At 37.7% G+C, this 21,872-nt stretch overlaps 2 pseudogenes; both read left to right on the top strand.

Annotated features, from left to right (window-relative positions):
- The first annotated feature begins 497 nt into the window (after window positions 1–497).
- Window positions 498–15,575, top strand: LOC149175813 (putative xyloglucan endotransglucosylase/hydrolase protein 6; annotated as a pseudogene).
- Window positions 15,576–16,181: 606 nt separating this feature from the next.
- LOC149175814 (putative xyloglucan endotransglucosylase/hydrolase protein 6) lies at window positions 16,182–18,209 on the top strand (annotated as a pseudogene).
- Window positions 18,210–21,872: the final 3,663 nt, after the last annotated feature.

Below are 21,872 nucleotides of genomic sequence, written 5' to 3' on the forward strand. Positions count from 1 at the left end.
TGCTGAAGGAAATATTATATGAGTGAGAGTTCTTATAGGAGAACGTCTCGTGGAGAGACATGCCACTCTAGTTAAGGGATTTCATCCTTGTATTTGAGAAAGAATACATTATGTACTCATCATCAACTTGCGACAATCAATGAAGCGGCCCCCCCACCCTTGACACTGGGCTCGGAGACATAACCCACACTAGGTGAAGTCCGCTAAACGTTGTGTGTGTTCTTCGATTTGATGGTTGTCTTTATGTTTCCTCTTCTTTAAAGTATGCACATGTGGTTTTTCATACTCTTTCACATGCAATTATGCTAACATCACAGAAATAAAATATCTTGGTTAATTTTGGTAGCTAAAATAATTCATATCAAGTTTGGTATCAAAGCCATCTTCTTGTTGATGTGAATTGTGAGTGTGAATAATAACCAATTATTGAACATGCAATGAAAAATAAAAGGGAGGATCACAGAGATCTCTACGAGGCCTTTTACATGATGGCAAGAATGGTAGATATAATGTATGAAAATTACGAGGAGAAAATGGCAAAAGAGGAACAAGAGAAAAAGAGAGCAGAGGAAAATGCTCCATCTCCATATTTAGGAGAATATTCTTCTTCTTCATCTTCTTCTCATCGTTCAAATGAAGAGATTAACGAAATCTTTCAAGTAGATAATGTTGAAATGAGGAGACTTCTACAAGAAGAAAAAGGGGAGAAGCATAGATTGCAACTTCAATTACGCACCACAAACGAGGCCTTGGAAAAGATGAAGTGCAACAAAGGCTTACTGAAGCCATCATCACCTACTTCAGAATCAACAACTAAGGTAAACAATTTTGATAGTTCTTCACTTTCATTTTCACATGATGTCATTTATGTTGGAAGCCTTGAGGTACCCATTTCAGGATTGGGGCGCATTGAAAGAGAATGCTCTAAGGTAGCAGAGGCAAGGGGCTCTTTAGGCAAACAATCCAAGCCATTTCCTAAATCATCAAGGAAAGAGAATGATGGGAACACATCACAATCTTCCCATGATAGTGTGCATTGTAGAGGAAGAGCTGAGTTAAGCTCTCATCACCAGGGTTGCACTAGTGACAACCAAGCGAGGTATAAAAAGTCTTGTTATTCTAATGTTCCTTTTGATTACAAGTGGATTGTTAATGATGAGCAGAAGTCATAGCATAGGAAACCATGTAGTTTTTGTGGCTTTTATAACCATGTTGTTTCTAAGTGTTGGAAAAAAATGGTAGCAAGAAAGAGGACAAGATGTGAAAGGCCTTCTCCACATCAGGGAAGGAAGAAGGTTAAGAAGGTATGGAGGAAGAAGAAATTTTTGTAGTCATTGCAACAAATGTGGACATTAGAGAGCCACATATTGGAGGCTCCATCCAAATCAGCATCTCAAGAAGGACAAATTTCATGTGCAAGAACCAGCCAATGAGGTTGTTTAACAAATGAATCAGCTACAGGGAGGTGATCCATTCACTTTGTTGAGTAAGAGATGGTTTTATTACATATAGTAGCTTGTCATGGCCGCATTTTGTAAATCACATGTTATCAAATTATTGTAAAAGTGATGATGTGTTTTCCATCACTAATGAAAGCAACATGATGATGTTTTTGGCCTTTTCGTTGATAGTTGGTGTATTGGTTTATGTTATAATCTTGATGTAAAATTGACCAAAGAGTGTTTTATAAACTCTTGTAAAGTATGGAGTTGTTTGGGTCATGATTGGTCATGTAATTGAACATGTATTTTGTAAATATGTACTACAGGTTTGTAAAGATTACAGGTGTCGGTTCATCACTTATATTTCTGAAGAAAAATGTGAAGGAGAAATAAGTGTGGCATGTTAAGGCACTTGTTGTGCAGACAAGGGAGTACAACAGATCGCAAATCATGTTAATGCATTTGGAGGACCAAAAGCTCCTCAGTGAGGAGAAATGATCTAGGTGGCTCAAGAGAGACTCAAAAATCAAACAGGGCTTAGGAAAGGCTCAAAAATCAAAGTTTTTGGATTATAGTGAAACCATGGTTCAATCAAAGATCTCTTCTTCCTAATTCCAATGGTGTAGATGACATTGAAATTTAAGTATGTATGAGAAATTTATTGTAGTTTGAAGTTTGTACCAAACAAAACAAAAAAAAGTCAAAACTCAACTAGAGGTTGCTATGTGGCACTCCTATAGGCTACCACATGGCAGCCCAATCAGCAGACCAGGTGGACCACATCAGGTGATCTGGAAATATCACAAGTCGACACATGGCATGTAGGTGACAGAATTGGCATAGGATGTGGACCAATGATAGCCTGCTACATTTCCCAATCACACGGTGTCACATGGCACCTCAAATTAGGCCCAAGTGGCCTTGGCATGGTGAAACCTCCATTTTTGTCTTATTCCCATGGTTTGGGGAGTCATTACAATATGGTCATACATATACCATATATTATATGGTTTGAAAACTATATTAAAACTAAAATTGAGCTTTAAAACCATATTAAAACCAAAATTGGGAGTCCATAGTTTTTTAACACAAAAGATCCCTAACAACAAGTAAATTAATATGACTATGCCAACGATTGTGCCAACAACAAACTTTTTATTATTCACCCTCACACTTTGAAATAAAATTCCATTCAAATGGTTCAAAGGGGACCATGGAGAATACATGAGAGATGAGGGCACAAGAAGGCCAATGAAGTCATGAATATCAATGATCCAAATTTAAACAGGAACACAACAAATTATATATATAACCATAAATACAGAGATGCAACAGAATAAACACTTCATTTCAGTAATATCAAATACTGAAATATACTTACAAAAATAATGTAAATAAGACTAGCTCGGGTGATGCTAGCTTATCTCTGAGAAGAGATGTGGCAGCTACATGCCTCTGAACCCTGTTACAATGAGGCTTGAAGGACTATTTATTATTGAGAAACAATGGAAATCCCTAAACATCTAAAATCTAACCCTAAGAGATGAAACACCAAATTGTTGGCCCTGTTGGGGTAAGTTGGTACATCAACTTCCCGGGGTTGTAACTTTGGCATATGATCTTCGTTTGACGCACATGGTACATCATTAGAAAGATCTATCCAAGGATTACAACTACTAACAACAGATAACAAGTCGAAAACTCATTTCCGTCGTTGGTGGTTTTCCAAAAAAAAGTCGTTTAGGGCCTCAAAACGACTTCAGAAGTTTAGGTCCCAAAAAACTGCCAAAAAGAGTAAATTGTGCTACAATTAAGGAAACTAAAAAACTGAAAGAAACAATGGTGGGAATCCAAGTGGAATAGGCAGGTAGCCACCAATATCCACCTAGATCATTCCTCTCCCCTTAGTAAGAAATGATCCCCATTGCATTGAGTTCCTCCATGAGATGAGGAAACTTCTATTGAACTTGGTCCCTAGTGAGCTACTTGCCCTGGTGAAGGAGTTGGCCTACTTTGACAACTTGATATAGTTGAATCCTTTGTTTTTAGTTGTTCTTGATCTGTGGTTCCATGATCCGATCAGTTGTGGCTTGTTCCATGTAGTCTGGATTTAACTCTATTGATGTGAGTTGTTCTGCAATGTCGGATGTGTCCAACAATGGTGGAAAGTAGGGTCAAAGGCGGTCCACATTGAACACTGGGTGCAGAAAAAGGAATGGTGGGATATTGAGCTCGAAGGGATATTGAGGTGGCCCATATCAGAGCAAGCGAAGCTTGCGGTGGGACCGAACAAGGCGCTCCTTCTACAAATGTAGCCAAACTTTGTCACCCACATGGAACTTGTGTGGCACCCAATCCTAATCATGTCGCTGCTTGTACTTAGCATTGGCTCTGTCCAAGATGTCATGGACCTATTGGCGGATGTGCTGAATTTTCTTAATGAACTTGTTTGCTTTGTCGGCTTCGGACTGGACATGAGTTGAATTTGCCCGACTAGTTTCAAATGGTATGGCCACATCAATGGGACATAGTGGCTGGAATCCCAAGCCCACTTGGAAAGGGTTGTGGCCATTCGAGCTGTGGAGAGCCCAGTTATAGTTGTACTAGACATAGGGGAGGCTCTCATCCCATGTTCATGGATGCTTTGATTTGTACATGCGCAGAATGTGTACGATCATCTTGTTGACGACCTCAGTCTGGCCATCAGTTTGGGGATGGAAAGTTGTGGACTTAGTGAGCTTGGTGTCCAGCATCGACCAGAGACTGGACCAAAATGTACTGAGGAACCTGTTGTCATGATCTGAGATGATAGACTGTGGGATCTCAAATTGTACCCACACTCGTTCAAAGAATATTTTAACAGTGTCTTTTGTTGTGATATTCTTCTTGCAGGCCACCATAATGGCCATCTTCGAGAATCTATCGATGACCACAAAAATACAGTCGTTCCCATGCTTAGTAGAAGGAAGGCCCGACATGTAATCCATGGAGATGGATTCCCAAGGTCGACTAGGGGTAGGCAGCAGAGTATAGAGGCCTTGCCTTTTGATGGTTGGTTTGGAAATGGTGCAGGCAGTGCATGATTTGATGTACTTCCCGACATCATGTCGAAGATTCAACCAGTACAAATACTTCTGAAGTAATATGAATGTTTTCTCGACCCCGAAATGTCCAGTGACCCAATTGTAGTGCGCTTCCCCAATCATCTTGGCACACTCGCTTGAAGGAACACAAAGGTGTCCTAAGTGGCATAGCAGTGCATCCTGGTAGTGAAAATATGGCACTTGTTGACCCTCCAAGAGCGTCTGGTATGTGTGTTTGAATTTTGGGTTGCTTTTGTAGAGAAGTGGCCAATCAAAAGGCTCGTGCCCACAAGAGTTGAGCACGGTGGTTAACGACATGATTAGAGGTCAGATGAGGTAGTCTACAATGTTATTGGTGCTTCCCTTCCTATACTTGATATTCAAATGGAATTTTTGCAGGTATGTGGACCACTTCTGATGACGATCATTTTGTAACTTCCATTGCATCTATATGAACTACAGGGGTCGGTGGTCTATGTGGATGACCATTTCCTTCCCCAAAATGTAATGCTTCTATTGTCGACAGACTTGCACAATGGAATACATCTCTTTTTCATAAGTGGGATACTTTCTGACTATGTCTGAAAATGTCTCACTTTGATACGCCATTGGATGCCCCTGTTGAGTAAGGAATACCCCAATAGCAGAGTTAGAGGCATCTGTATCAATCTCAAATGGTTGTTGCAAGTTTGGTAATGTGAGCACTGGTGCAGAGCAGAGGCGATGTTTCAACTCTACGAATGCCTTCTATTGAGATTCATACCAAAATAATTTCTTTCACTCCTCCCTTGGTGACTTGACTCAAGGGCCAAGTGATATGGGAGAACCCCAACAAGAACCTGTGGTAAAAATTGGAAAGACCCAGAAAGCTACAGAGCTCTATCAAAATGGTTGGGGTTGGCCAATCCTGAACGAATTGGGTCTTAGATGCATCCACATGCATCCCAGATATTGAACCTGAGTCATGCCAAAAGTGCATTTCTCCAAATTGGCACACAACTTATGTTTCCGCAATGTTTGGAGAACTTGCCGGATGTGGTGAAGTTTCTCTTCCCAAATCTGGCTCAAGATTAGGATGTCATCCAAGTATACCACTACAAATGAGTTGGTGAATGGCTGCAAGATGTCATCCATCAGCCTCATGAAGGTTCCAAGAGCATTCGTCAAGCTGAAAGGAAAAACTAGCCACTCGAAAAGGCCCTCCTTGGCTTTGAAGGTAGTCTTCCACACATCGAAGGCTTCAATTGGTACCTGGTGATATCCAGACTTCAAGTCGATCTTTCTGAAATATTTTCCCCCCTTGAGTTGGTTCAGAAGGTCATCAATCCATGGGATCATGTACCTATTCTGGATAGTGATCTTGTTTAGCGCCCGATAGTCAATACAGAGTCTCCAAGTGTACCAATATGATCGGGCTCCCACAGGGCGATGAACTTGGCCAGATGTGACCTTTCTGTAGTAGCTCCTGAATCTGCCTCTTGATTTCGTCGTTCTCTAAAATAGAGCATTGATAGATGGGTTCATTTGGAAATGGCGCACCTGGGGTCATATCGATGGAGTGCTTGACCTGCCAGTGTAGAGGCACCCCTGCGGGGGAGGTGAAGATGTCCTCGTACTCCTCCATGACCTTGTCCATCTATTGTTTTCGTTCAGAGGGGTCGTGTCTAGAGATCGTGGCCACCATCTTCTTCTTTCGCTGTGGGCGTATCATCAGGAAAACAAATTTTCCGATTTTGGAAATGAGCTTACTGCATTGTTTTGCAGTAACCAAAGAGATGGCGGTGCACGATGCTACCTCCGGTATCCTATACAATTTATTTCCCAAGGTAACAATAACTGCGCGAGGCCTTGACTCATACACAGCATGTTACTTCCACAAGTATGGTTGGCTTAATAATACATCACAAACATCAAGAGGAGCAACGTCACATAATACTTCATTCGTGAAGGGCTTGATGTTGTATGGAAGGCGACACTAATGGTTGACGTGAAGATCCTATCCTTAGTGAAGCCACCTGATGGTGTATGGTTGTGGGTGTGATGTGGTTGGTAAGCCCAGCTGCTTCATGACCTCTGCTGAAATGAGGTTCTTTTAGCTCCCACTGTTGACAATGAACTATAGCGGAGAACCCTTTACCCACATCTGGGAGTGGAAGAGGCGCTCCTCCTCCTCTGGATCTTCGAATTCCTCCTTCTAGATCTTCATGGTGGTAACAGTGGCATTGGGCTCCGCATCAATAATATGCTTCCAATTTTCATTCCCCTTGTCGGGTTCTAACTCGGAGTCAGAACATGAATCTGATTCAGAAGCCTTCAGCTTGGCCACCAATGACTGCTTGGCCCGACACTCACTTGTGTTGTGAGTGGAGCTCTTATGGAACTCACACCACTTTCTTGTGTCCTTCTTCATCTTCGTGGTGTTGTTCTTTGCTTGTGGCTTTGGTGGGTTTTCCTGGGCCGCCCTACCTTGGATTTTTCCTTTGTTCTGCAGTTTGGGGGCACCTTTTTCTTTCTTCAAATTCGCAAATCCAAAGTCTCGCTTTTTCTATTTAAGCTTCTACTCGATCTTGACAGCGTATCGGTACATTGTGCTAAGTGAGGAGATGTCCAAAAAATCCATCTCATCCTGTATGTACCTGTGTAGGAAGTCGCGGTACTTGAGTACCAAATGTTTCTCAGAATCCTTGATACCCAACTTCGTGCGAAGGGTATGAAAAACATTGGTAAAATATGGCACGTCTTGGTCCCTTCCCTGCCGCAACATGTTCCACTTTATGTATTTATCCTCATAGCTCCTGACAAGGTAGTACTACTCCTTGATGGCATCCTGGAACGAATTCCAAATGGGTGCGACTAAAAACAGAAAATTATCCTTTTAGCATATTTAACCATTTATCTACGGCGTATGCATTTATTTGGCCCTCAAATATGGGAATGCCAAAGTTTACTTGTACCTTAAAAGGAGTAGCGCCTCCAGAGTGGTTGTTGGATGTGGATGCGCCACCGGTGGGCAACCATTAAAGGATCTAAGCAACGTTATCCATCATCGCATTCCTTTGTTTCTCAAGGCCTCCTGGACCAATATTTTGATACCACTGATATGGATTTAAACAAGAATGCAAAAAATTATAGATATAACCATAAATATAGAGATGTAGTAGAATTTAAACTTCATTTCATTAATATCAAATACTAAAATATGCTTACAAACCGAATGGAAATAAGATTGGCTTAGGCGATGGTAGCTTATCTCTGTAAAGAGATGTGGCGGCTACATGCCTCTCAACCCTATTACAATGAGGCTTGAAGGCCTATTTATTATTGAGAAACAATGGAAAACCATAAACATCCAAAAACCTAACCCTAAGAGATGAAACGCCAAACTATGGGCCCTGTTGGGGTAAGTTGGTACATCAACTTCCTGGGGTCGTAACTTTGGCATACGATCTTCATTTGACGCACACAATACCTTGTTAGAAATATCTATCTAAGGATTACAATTGTTGATAGTGAATACCAATTTGAAAATAAAAATTGTATTCTTCGTCTGTGGTTTTCCCAAAAAACGTCGTTTAGGGCCTCAAAACGGCTCCGGAAGTTCAATACCCGAAAAACCACCAAAAATAGTAAATTGTGCTACAATTATGGAAACTAAAAAACTGAAAGAAACAATGGTGGGAGTCCAAGTGGAATAGGCTGGTGGTCACCAATATCCACCTCGATCAATCAAGAAGATTCTAGGAATATTGTTAGAGCATATGTTAGGGAATATTTCAAAAAATATTCTCTATGAGGAATCTTTGAGATTCCCTAAAGGGTAATTTTTGAAGGTGTCAGAACTATGTCAACTTTATACTCACTTGTCTCAGTTTTTCGTAAGGAACGTGATCATGGTGTCATCATACTTTTGTTTGAGCAACAGAATTTCATCTAGCCCGCGAAATAAAATCTTTGAGGAATCTTTGAGATTCCCAAGGAGCCCAAATTTGACCAATTCAGAAGGGGGTCGAGTTTAAAATTAGATTTCATGATTTTTTGCCAGGAATTCAACTATGGGGGTTATTTCTTCAACAGAGGTATGTATTTTCAGGTTGTCCCCAGAAGTGGAGGTATAATATGCATCAATGCCATGTCTTCTTTTGATTCTTACTGAGATGGTGATTTTATGTTGAGATCTTTGTTTGACATTTTGTTGGAGGATCCTTGTATGCCACTTCATGTGAGAGTTTTATATTTTAACATATTGAAGGAGAGATTATATGAGTGAGATCTCTTATAGGAGAACATCTCATGGAGAGACATGCCACTCTAGTTAAGGGAGCTCATCCTTGTATTTGACAAAGAATACATTATGTACCCATCAACTTGCGACAATCAAAGAAGCAACTTCCCCACTCTTGACACCGAACATGGAGACGTAACCCACACTGGGTGAAGTCCGTTATCAAGTTGTATGTGTTCTTTGATTTTATTTTTCCCTTTATGTTTCCTCTTCCTTAAAGTATGCACATGTAATTTTTCATAATCTTTCACCTGCATTTTTGCTAACATCACAGAAGTAAAAGATTTTGGTTCTGGTAGTTGAGAGAATTTGGATCAATCGTCCTTAGAACACAATCCACTAGAGAGTGATATTGATCGTATAAGAACATATACAAATTGAACCAATGTAAGACAAAAGAGAAATGAAATAAATTGCTAATCGTTTATGGAATAAAACCACACAAAAAATAAGTGTTATCTATTGAATTCTGAGAAATCAAATTACATAGAATCTAGTAGATGATAAATAACAATGACTTTGAAATGATTAAAGGCACAATAAGTATTTGCTTGAGTAAAACAAAGTCTTATAAATTATAATGTAATTTAAAAATAGTCCATAGTCACTTATAATTTAAAAACATTTCTTTTCTCCAGAATTTCCCTCTCTAATAGTATAGGTACCTCCTCTTACTGTAGAAAATTCATAGTTTTTATATAGGTCAAGGGACCTCATTGTATCCAAAAAAAATTTGTAAAAAGTCTTTAATTGTCTAATACAAAGATAATTCAAATTTCCTTCTTGGCCCACTAGTTGAATTGTAAAAAGTAAAAGAATACAAATGATTGATAGGGCATCCATGCATAGCTCACAACAAGTACAGGCCAATTGAGCATATCCATATTCCTAGGATCCAAAACTAACATTAAACAATCATGAAGGACATGTTTCAATAAACAAGCCATAATTAAACATTGTATTGATAATAAGATAGGGTTGCTACAGAATCAAAATATTTGTAGAAACTCCTTTTTAATTTACTTCAAAAATATCGATGATAGATAACAATAAAATCATTACTTATTAGGACCAGAGTCATCCATATAAGAATATATAACTACTTTGACCTTCGATGACTTGATGATAATATGTGTATCTTTAGCCTGAGATTTATTTTCAGTGTTGAGGAATTTGTGTTCCTTGTTTGTTTCCCTAGCTCAACATGAAGCCCCGAGTTGTTCATTTTCCTTTACTTATTCATTAATATGACCATTAATACGTGGCATAGTAAATAGGAACTATTGATGCCAATATACATCCAGTAAAGTGGGATCTGAATTATGACTATAAGGATTCCTTTCGGTGTTGTTGTTGACATCATTCTTAAATTTACCACGTTCTATAGAATCCTCAACTTGAAGTTTGGTTTTCATGGTTGAAGGTTCAAGTGAAATGTCCAGGTCAATAAACACTTCCTTTGCAAGAGCATTCATATGCTCGTTCTGTCTTGCTTGAGCAATTTTCCTCTAAATTTGTTAAATTTTAACGTTAGACTAAGGATTTTATTCTGCATGACTGATCTCTTCCTAATGTGTAGGTTTTATAGGTATAGGTTCGAGCCGCAGACTAACTGTAGAGAATTTCTTTTCCTTTTCATCCCTAAATTCTTGTTTTAATTCCATATAACGAATAGTGGTACCTTTGGCCATGCTTCTAGTTAAATGAATAAGAGTAGGTTTGAGGGTCTCACTTCTAATATTGTCTGAAACATAGGGTTCTATTTAATGAAATGATTCTTCATAATCATTTTATAATGAATGATCAGATGGTTATTGAACAAGACTATCCAAAGGAGTGTTAAGTGTGGAGAGACTTGGGGAATCAGAATCTTCAGGGAGTTTAGGTTTATCAAAACCATTTTGCTCAAGGAAACAGGCCCAATAATCCCCTTCCTTCACCAATTGGTGTCTAACCATAATACAAATAAGACTTTGGTGAAAGAATAATATTTTAGACTTCTTGTGGTGTGACTGGTACGTACAGGCCATTTTAGTTAAGTTTTTATACAAATAAAAGGGAAAATTAAGCTTATCGCCAATAAATGCCATTAACAACCTTATAAGACAAATAAAAACCAAACTATATCACCCTTCACAAGTAACATATTAACATATTAAAAGCTTTAAGTTCTGCCATTTTGGTTTCAGAGGAGAAATAGGCATACATTTCACATGATATACATAGTCTTTATTGGCGAGAAGTTTCTTCCATGGAATCTCGTGTACTTCACATTTTTTGTACCATGTCTCTCCTTCGATGGGGATATGTGTAGTGTATGCAATGACATCAACATCTAAAACAATCTCGAGATCACCCACTTGGTATTTCCTCACTATCACCATCCATATTACAATGGGGTTCTCGAACATTTATATGCTCTTTCTCTACTTCACATGTAGAGGCTTCAACTTCTCACTCTGCAATATTTTCTATGTCTTTTTCATCCACATTTGAGTGGGATTCTCCAAGCTATGTTTTCCTCCTAGAGTATTTCTCATTTACTCTCAGACCTCGAGTTGACTTTTTATTGATTCTTCAACAAACTATAACAAAATTTGTTGCTTTATGTCACTTTCCTTTATACCAAATTCTACTTCCAAGGTATTTCATGCTTCCTAGGAAGATCTAGCTTTTTCTACCTTGCATAAGGACATCTCATTCAATGCATGTTTTATAAGATCCAATACTAAGGCATCACATACTTCATCATATGGGTTATTAGACCGATACTCAATCAACTTATTGTAATAGTTTTTCTAGATTCATCCCATCCATATTTTGAAGAACGACATTTTGAACCCTCAACTGAGGTTCACCATTAGGATAAAAGTATGTACTCAATCAAATCTTTACATTGAAGAAAATTTTTCATTTTGACAGTTCCCAAAAATTGAAATTTTTACCATTAAATTTTGGAAGTGTTACCATATCTATCTTGATCCATTCATCCTTGAATTGTTCTACTTCATCTACTTTTCTTTTATATGCCCCGCCTATGGCAAGAACCTATATGAGCTCTTCGAAATACTTTGGCTCTTCCTTTCGATTTTTTTTCTCGGTTTGCTTCAGTCTTGCTTTGTGACCCATGGTTGTTGTCTTTATTTTGTCTTATGTCTTCTTTCCTTATTGTGTCAGCCTTCTAGAAATGAAAATCGCTACACTTGATTATCTTTAAAACTAAACATTTTAACCTTCACTTTAACGGTGTCTCCCAACAACTACTACCAAGTTTACTAAGCTCTTTTATGTAGATCCTTATGGATGCTCATGGCTACAACTTACGATGGAGACTCCATCTTTGGTCAGTGGTGGTGGATCTTTCCTCTTGATATGGTGGTGTCTTTGTAGGCTACTCACCCTAATATTTTAGTAGTTGGGTTTACAAACTCTCAATGAGCTCTAGTTTCTACTTATGGACCAATGGATGCAAACTTTGATTTGCGAGCTTCTCACAATAACCAAGGATCTTAGTGGAAGTAGCTCATGACCTTCTTAACTCCTTTGGTTCTTTGAAACCTTGATAAACCTTGCTCTGATACCACTTGTTATTTAGAGGCAGAGATAAACATGAAAACACAAGACAAATAAGTACACAAGTTTCTATTTGAATAAATAAGTTCTATTCATTAATTATTTTCTCATATACATCCACCGAGTTGTTGTTATTCTCTCTTCTTACTTCACATTACAATGACCCAACCATGAGTATATAAGCACTAAAATTTCTAAATATGGAATCATGCAAACTCTAACTTTCTTTTCCTCATGCAAACTATGACTTGACGCTTTAACTAAAATTTTCTAACTTCACTTTAACATAAATTGACATTTTTATTTTCCTTAACTTAGATTTTCTTGACAAGGCATTAACTTTTTAACTCTGACTCACTTGACTTCTAATATTAGACTTAACTTGCTTTCCTTCACTTAACTTAACTCTTCATACATTGCATGCATACAAGAGTACTTACTATTTCTATCAAGTGAAACGATTTTGATCTATGACAAAGTTGTGATCGATGGCAGTAAATCAAATAGGAAAATTGGGGATAGGTTTGTACTAATTGTGTGCTCTTATAATTTTTAAATTTCTATACGAGACTAGAGTTCACTTGGTTGTAACACATTTGAATATTTGCCAATTGTTAGGCTAGTTGGGTTGTTTATTCTATAAGATTAATTTCATTTATATCATTTGCATAATTGTTATGTTAAGGCATAATTGTATGGAATGATTATCTACATACTTCGAAAGTGTTAAACTTATTAACTTTAATAATCGTGAAATATAAAATGTGAGGTGTAGTATGGAATCACGTAGTTTCAGAGTGAGAAAATCGATGAGATGAAACGACTCACGATGCACAACAAACCTATAGTCATGGGCCATCTAGGTGCATTAAGTCACCCTTCGATGTGGGTCACTATAAGGGTATGAAAATGGTTTTTTAGGTTAAATTAAATTTTATGTTGGAGTTACTCTTGCAACCTCCTTCATAATCTATTTATATTTATCTCTATTAAGTGAGGAATATAAATCACATTATCGTTATTTCCCTAGTTTGAAATGATATCAATTACTAATATTACTTGGTTTCTTAATAATACACTCATGATTTTCTAATTACTAGATGAAAATCTTTACCAAAATCTTAATACCTAACTATAAATTAATATCAAAAATACTAAACTGCATTTTGTATTTATTTATTTTTACAATATTAGTAGAAAGTTTTTTTACAATAAGAAAATATTTAAATACTAAAATATTATCTAATAAATAATTAAATTATTGTTATTACGTTGATAGTCATCCCCCTATCAGAATCAGCAAGTTAATCATTTTCTTAATTAATCTTTTTGATCAAATGGCCTGAATTGAAAGATGCTAGTATATTCTTGTAGTTGTCACTAAATCAATGAATGAAATTCGCTACAGTAACTTTCTTGCATGTCTAGAACACATGTTTAGACCATACTTAAATTAATTTTTTACAAAGCATGATTAAAAATTTACTGTGCCTCTTGTTGATAACCACGTATGTAGGATTAAGAAAAAATGAAATAAAAAAATTAGTGTCGAACACCCGTCTTTCATAGTGCCTTTGAAAGTGGTCTCTTTGCATTCTGAAACATATGCATGGTTGAAGCATAAGGACACGTTTTGATCCATTACAATGACGGTTGAAGAATTTATGCCTGACAATCATCCATAACCATGACAATGAGGTATGTAGGCATAAATTTGAGTAATAAGGACATGTTTCATGCATTACAATGACAGTTGAAGCATTGATGCCCGACAATCATCAATAACAACGACAATGAGGTATGTAGGCATCGATCGATGAAACATTTCTTTAATTTAGTTAAGTACAATCGAAATATGAAACATTCTGCCTATTCGTATTCTCCTCCACTAGGGGTTTTGAGTTTTTAGCTACATTACAAAAGTTTGAACCTCATAGTATGGCTCATTCGATATATTATAATCAAACGCTCCATGCATGCATGCATTTCTTTGTTAGCACTTAAGGTTGTTGGAATTGTTAAAGGCTAACTGAAATATTGGCTTCTCTCGGCTTCTATCTGGTAAAAAAGGTGGCAAATCTCATTATGTTTTTAATTATTTCCAAGCTCTCGCGGATGTCTCTGATAATTTGGTGTAGTTCATGTCTGATTGAATTATTTCCTACTATTTTTTCATGTTTCAGCATTGGAGAAATGCGTGGTCAAGTGATTTGATGATTTGATTAGAAATATCATCCCAACAATGCCCAGTCAATCCTATCTTGGGACGAGAATTTAAGAAGAAATTATTTGACTATCGTTGAAATTAATTACTCTTGTTTGATATTGGGACTACTATTGTTTTATGGGTTTTGCATTAAGTGTTAGAAGAAATCTATAAAGCTCATTCCCGGTGATTCTGCAGGAACGGTTACTGCTTTCTATGTAAGATCTTGTTGTTTATATAAGTTGATAATAAGTGAAAAGAAACCTTTTAATTCATCAATCCTTCATAAATTATGTGCTTCCAGATGAACTCTGACACTGATACAGTCCGAGATGAATTGGACTTCGAGTTCTTGGGGAACAAATATGGACAACCATATACAGTCCCAACCAATATATACACTCATGGCAAGGGTAATAGAGAGCAGAGAATGAACCTCTGGTTCGATCCTTCTTTAGCGTTTCACTCCTACTCTATTATATGGAACCACTATCATGTCGTGTAAGTCTAAATTCAAAAGGTTTTTCAGATTGATTGGTTTATTATAAATTCTGCAACTTGGTATGGAGCTCATGGTAATAGCTAATATATACTACAGATTCTTTGTGGACGACACCCCTATTAGGGTATTCAAGAACAAGGAAGCGCAAGGGATCCTTTACCCTAAGTCTCAGCCATTGGGAATCTATTCAACCCTGTGGGAAGCCGATGACTGGGCTATAAGAGGAGGGTTGGAGAAGATCGACTGGAGCAAAGCACCCTTCTCTACATATTATAGCGATTTCGACATTAAAGGATGCTCAGTGCCTGGTAACAAATTGTGTGCTTCGAACCCTAAGAACTGGTGGGAAGGTCTGGCTAATAGATAGCTCAGTCCTTCAGAAACAAAGAGATACGAGTGGATGAGAAGGAATCACGTGATATATGATTATTGCACCGACAGGTCCAGGTACCCTGTCACACCTCTAGAATGTGCTCCTGGTGTTTGAGTTCGCTCTCAAATAGTGCCCCATTGCTATGCAAGACCATTGAAGAAAATTATACATGGTATGGTGTAAGTATGGTATTGTGAATATTGAACTTAATAACTCGGTGGATTGAACTGGTTGCACTACGTCAGAAGCAGTGAGGAAAGAATTCATATTGCTAATACTATGTAAAAGCTTTAGGATAATTACGCATGATAATAGCCTGTAAGATTACTACGTGCTTACTGCTTGCATGTCTATCACAAGCAACTGTTAACTATTTATATGGGAGTGTATGCATCATTGTCTAATAAGCAAAGTTGGAAAGTGTCTGATTTCATAATAATATCATGTATTTAGCCTTTTTTTAGATGGATAGAATTTTTTTGAGATGCAAATTATTTATATACTATTTGTATTTTAAAATATTTGATATTTTTGGGGTTAATATTGATTTATAAGAGTTTTTCCTCTAAATTGTATTTTTTTGTATCTCACGAGAATTTTATGGTTTTATATATAAATTACAATGGTGGAAGTTCATTTTTAAAGTTGACCGATCGGGATCGGGGTCTGGCAGAGCCAAGAGCTTTGAGAAGGGCCGATGGGCACAGACCCGAAACGGTTATGCGCAGGAGCCTAAAAAATTTTGAAGTTCGCCAGTTCAAATCGCATATCGGTCGCGGAAGTGGAGGGTTGCAAAGAGAACCGAGGATGTCCCGATCCCCGACAGCGATAAAGGAGGAACCTCGAACAGTGAGCCAAGATTGTGCTATGGCAATTCTCATTATAAATGGATCAAAAGAACCCAACACTATCGGAGCTAAGAGCTTTAAGAAGGACCGATGGGCGTGGACCCGAAATGAGCATGCACAGGAGCATAAAATATTTGAAGTTCATCAGACAATATCGCATATCGGGTCGCGAAAGTGGAGTGCTACAAAGAAAGCTAAGGAGGTGCCGATCCCCGATACTGATAAAGGTGGAACCTCAAACAATGAGCCAAGACTGTACTATGGCAGTAAGGAGTGTTTTGCGGAAATCCCCATCATAATGGTTTATAAGAATTCAACACTGAGTTATTTTAATAGATTATAATATTGAAAAATTATGGCTCTTTTAATTTAATAAATTTATTCAAAACAAATCAAATAATATATACAAATAACTATCAAATTAAATGTTATATTTTGATTTAATTCAACATTTTTTATTTTTTTACAAAAACTATTAATCTATACACATTCAAAAAATATAAATAATCATTATAATTTCATAAAAGTATATATATGTAATAATTGTATTTTTAAATATTTATTATATGTAATTATCATTTTTAAATTGTTTCTCTATAGTTAAAGTGGTTTTCGGGCCACCTCAATCCCCTAAGCATATTTTTATGGACTGCACCAGATGCCACTCACCAATCAACACATAGTTGCGGGGAGGAGAGAGGAAACCACCTTTATCGGGCGGGTTTTCCTCGCGCTACTTTTCCGCCTAATATTCTTAACAGCCATAGGATCTAATATAAGCAGATCAATGGCTTGGGTTTGTCGTGCAAGTTGGATGATCAAGTAAATTTAATTAGTGACTTTTTAAAATCAAAATTAATATATAGACAGTTCCAAGCGTGGTCAAGAGATTTGATGATTTGATTAGAAATATCATCCCAGCAACGCCCAGTCAATCCTATTTTGGGACGAGAATTTAAGAAGAAATTATTTGACTGCCGTTGAAATTAATTACTCTTGTTCGATCTTGGGACTACTATTTTTTTTATGGGTTTTGCATGAAGTGTTAGAAGAAATCTATAAAGTTCGTTCCCGGTGATTCCGCAGAAACAGTCACTGCTTTCTATGTAAGATTTTATTGTTTGTATAAGCTGATAATAAGTGAAAAGAAACCCTTTAATTCATTGATCCTTCATAAATTATGTGCTTGCATATGAACTCTGACATTGATACAGTCCGAGATGAATTGGACTTCGAGATCTTGGGGAACATATTTGGACAACCATTGGGAACAGATTTGGACAACCATATACAGTCCAAACCAATATATACACTCATGGCAAGGGTAACAGAGAGCAGAGAATGAACCTTTTGTTCGATCCTTCTTTAGCATTTCACTCCTACTCTATTATATGGAACCACTATCATGTCGTGTAAGTCTAAATTCAAAAGGTTTTTCAGATTGATTGGTTTATTATAAATTCTGAAACTCAGTATGGAGCTCATGGTAATAGCTAATATATACTGTAGATTCTTTGTGGACGACACCCCTATTAGGGTATTCAAGAGCAAGGAAGTGCAAGGGATCCTTTACCCTAAGTCTCAGCCATTGGGAATCTATTCAACTCTGTGGGAAGCTAATGACTAGGCTACAAGAGGAGGGTTGGAGAAGATCGACTGGAGCAAAGCGCCCTTCTCTGCATATTATAGTGATTTCAACATTGAAGGATGCGCAGTGCCTAGTAATAAATTGTGTGCTTCGAACCCTAAGAACTGGTGGGAAGGTCTGGCTTATAGACAGCTCAGTCCTTCAAAAACAGAGAGATACGAGTGGGTGAGAAGGAATCACGTGATATATGATTATTGCACCAACAGGTCCAGGTACCCTATCATGCCTCCAGAATGCGCTCCCGGTGTTTGAGTTCGCTATCAAATAGTGCCCTATTGCTATGCAAGACCATTGAAGAAAATTATACATGGTATGGTGTAAGTATGGTATTGTGAATATTGAACTTAATAATTCGGTGGATTGAACTAGTTGCACTACGTCAGAAGCAGTGAGGAAAGAATTCATATTGGTAATACTACGTAAAATCTTTAGGATAATTACACATGATAATAGCCTGTAAGATTACTACGTGCTTACTGCTCGCATGTCTGTCACAAGCAACTGTTAACTGTTTATATGGGAGTGTATGCATCACTGTCTAAGAAACAAAGTTGGAAAGTGTCTGATTTCATAATAATATCATGTATTTAGCCTTTTTTATGTTGGAAATTTCTGATAATTTCGAACAAAACAGAGGAAGCAAAGTTCCTCAACTCAACACAAAGAAATGAGAGAAATCTGGACAAAGAAGATATGGAGAAAATCTCTGTTTTTATTAACCATAAAAATGACAATAAAAATTACAAACTTCTTTAGAACTACAGTTCTGGAATAACTAAAAACTCCATACTCTGTTTTTACAAACTCTGTTTTTTAACACAGATTCGTGTTTCAGCATCTAGCAGACAGTTGCTAAAACACCAGTTTCAGCCACACAGTCTGTTGCTGAAACACACAGACAGTTGTTGAAACAGCCTGTAGAATGCATTGCTGCTCCAAAACACAGCGACTCTGTTTTCTTGCTGTTTTCTCTGCTCTGCCTTCTTCTCTGTCTTTTTTTATTTCTCAAACTCTCTAACATTCTTCTAACATAAAAAAGAACTGTTGTTCATTACATTTATATGTTAAAAACATATTTGACTTTAAACAATAAAATAATAAAAATATCTTCTAAAGCTTATCTACGTATTGAATGCAGCAAGCGGTGATGCCTTTTGAAGAAATGAAGTCGGCTGTTGCAGGGGAATTTAATTCTAAAAATTTAATGCACATTAATGTGCAAAATATCAAGCACGACTTTGAGGCATCCAACAGTCTGGAATATCTACAGCAAATCGGATTTCTGTCCAGCTGTTTATGTTGCAGTTGGAATTAAATTCCAACACTCCCCCTTAATTTCAACTATTGGGTTTTTCTGCATACCCAGGCATTTCCTGAAATGATCAAAACTTTTCTTTCCCAATGGTTTTGTCAAGATGTCAGCTAACTGATCCTCTGTTCTGCAGTGCTGCAAAACAATCTCACCATTGTTAACCAATTCACGTATGAAGTGAAATTTGGTGTCTATGTGCTTTGTCCTTTTATGAAAAACAGAGTTTTTAGACAATGTTATTGCTGAGCTATTGTCACAGTAAATGGTTGTGCCCTTTTCTTGTTCATGACACAAATCTCTGAGAACTCTTCTCAGCCACACTGCTTGGCATGCTGCTGCTGTTGCTGCCACATACTCTGCCTCTGCTGTTGACAAAGACACAACTAGTTGCTTCTTGGAAGCCCATGAGATGGCTCTTGATCCCATATGAAACACATATCCCGATGTGTTTTTCCTATCATCAACACTTCCAGCCCAATCACTGTCAGTGTAACCTGTCGACATGAAACTTTCAGAAGAGGAGTATAAAATACCAAACCCCTTCGTTCCATTCACATACCTTAGAATCCTCTTGGCTGCCTGCCAACAAGTCTATTTTGGTCTTTCCATAAATCTAGAGATTAAACTCACAGCGTGCATAATGTCCGTCCTAGTTGCAGTCAAGTACATAAGGCTGCCAACTATGCTCTTGTACAATTTTGGATCAAAATCCTTGTTGCTGTCTTCTTTGGTCAATTTCAACCCCATTACAGTTGGAGCCACAGCTGCCTTGCTGTTCTGCATGTTAAATCTCTTCAACACTGCTTCTACATATTTAACTTGAGAAATGAAAACACCATTTTCACTTTGGTCTACTTCAATTCCAAGAAAATATCGTCATTCTCCTTTATGTAGAGTGTGGGTTCACCATCACACTTATCGAACCCATTCTCAATCAGATAAGAATCTATTCTGCTGTACCATGCTCTTGGAGCTTACTTCAGCCCATAAAGAGCCTTCTTCAGTTTGCAGACTTTATGCTCTTGGCCTTCAACTTCATAGCCTGGAGGTTGTTCAACATAAACCTCTTCTTTTAACACTCCATTCAGGAATGCAGATTTAACATCCATTTGATAAATCTTCCATTTGTGTTGTGCCGCAATAGACAACACTGTTCTGACTGTTTTCGTCCTTGCTACTGGTGCAAAGGTTTCATCATAGTCTTTGTCTTGTTGCTGCTTGTAGCCTTTCACAACAAGTCTTGCTTTGTGCCTTTCAATCTTGCCTTCAGCATTGCTTTTGGTCTTATAGACCCACTTAACTCCAATGGCATCTTTGCCTTCAGGGAGGTCCACTAACTCCCATGTTTTACTCTTCTCAATTGCACCAATTTCTTCATTCATTGCTTCAATCCATTTATCTTCATTTACAGCATCTTCAAAATGAACTGGGTCATGAACATGACAATACAAAGCGAATAATGAATTTAGACCGGTATTGTTACTTACCTCTCCTTGTTCATAAATCTCATTCAGATTTCTGAATCTTGGTCTTCTTGGTGTGCTTGGAGTTCCATCCAAACTTGAGGGTATTTATGATCCCTATGGTGTGCTTGGAGAAGCACTTCCTTGACTTCTTAAGGCTGTTCGAATTCCAACTTGTGGTGTGGTTTGTTGTACTTGCTGTGGTGGAGGAGGAGCCACCAAGGAAGGATTATTTGCTATTGTCCCTTCCTCTTCTTCTTCGTGAGACACAATTGTCTTCACATTCACTGTCTTCTCTAAGCTTCCATCCCAAGCTTCATCTTCAATGAACTGCACATCTCTGCTTACTATCAATTTCTTGGTGGATGGATTATAGAGTTTGTATGCTTTTGACTCTTCACAATAGCCAATAAAGACACACTTCTCCCCCTTATTGTCAAGCTTCTTCCTTAGCTGATCTGGTACATGTGCATACGCTACACAACTGAATACTCTCATGTGAGTGACAGTTTGTTTTTGACCACTCCATGCTTCTTCTGGTATTTTGTTCATGACAGCTTTAGTTGGGCATCTATTCAAGATGTAAACTGCGCAAATGACGGCTTCTACGCAATACTCATGCGGCAAGTGTTTTGCCTTCAGCATACTTCTGACCATGTCAAGAATGGTCCTATTCTTCCTTTCGGCAACACTGTTTTGCTGAAGTGTATACCTCGCGGTGAACTGCTTTTGTATGCCATTCTCTCTGCAAAAACGCAGAAAGTCTTTGGAGATGTACTCTCCTCCTTTATCTGTTCTGAGCACTTTGATATAATGCTCACACTGCTTCTCAACAAGAGTTTTGAAGTGGCGGAATTTCTAAACACTTCACTCTTCTGTTTCAGCATATACACCCATGTCTTTTTGGTGTAATCATCAATGAAAGTTAAAACATATTTATTTCCAGCAAATGATGGTATTTGCATCGGTCCACACACATCAGAGTGAACAATTTCCAAGGGTGCTTTTGCCCTTATACTCTTTCTTGTTGGAAAGCTTTCTTTGTGTTGCTTGCCCAAGATGCAGCCTTCATAAACGCTGTCCAGTTTCTCGATCAATGGCAATCTCTTTACCATTCCCTTTCTGTGCAACAAATTCAAG

The sequence above is a fragment of the Pinus tabuliformis genome, chromosome 4_1 (genome assembly GCF_031772625.1).
Source record: "Pinus tabuliformis cultivar Carrire ecotype Pingquan chromosome 4_1, CPIR1, whole genome shotgun sequence".
Classification (NCBI taxonomy): domain Eukaryota; kingdom Viridiplantae; phylum Streptophyta; class Pinopsida; order Pinales; family Pinaceae; genus Pinus; species Pinus tabuliformis.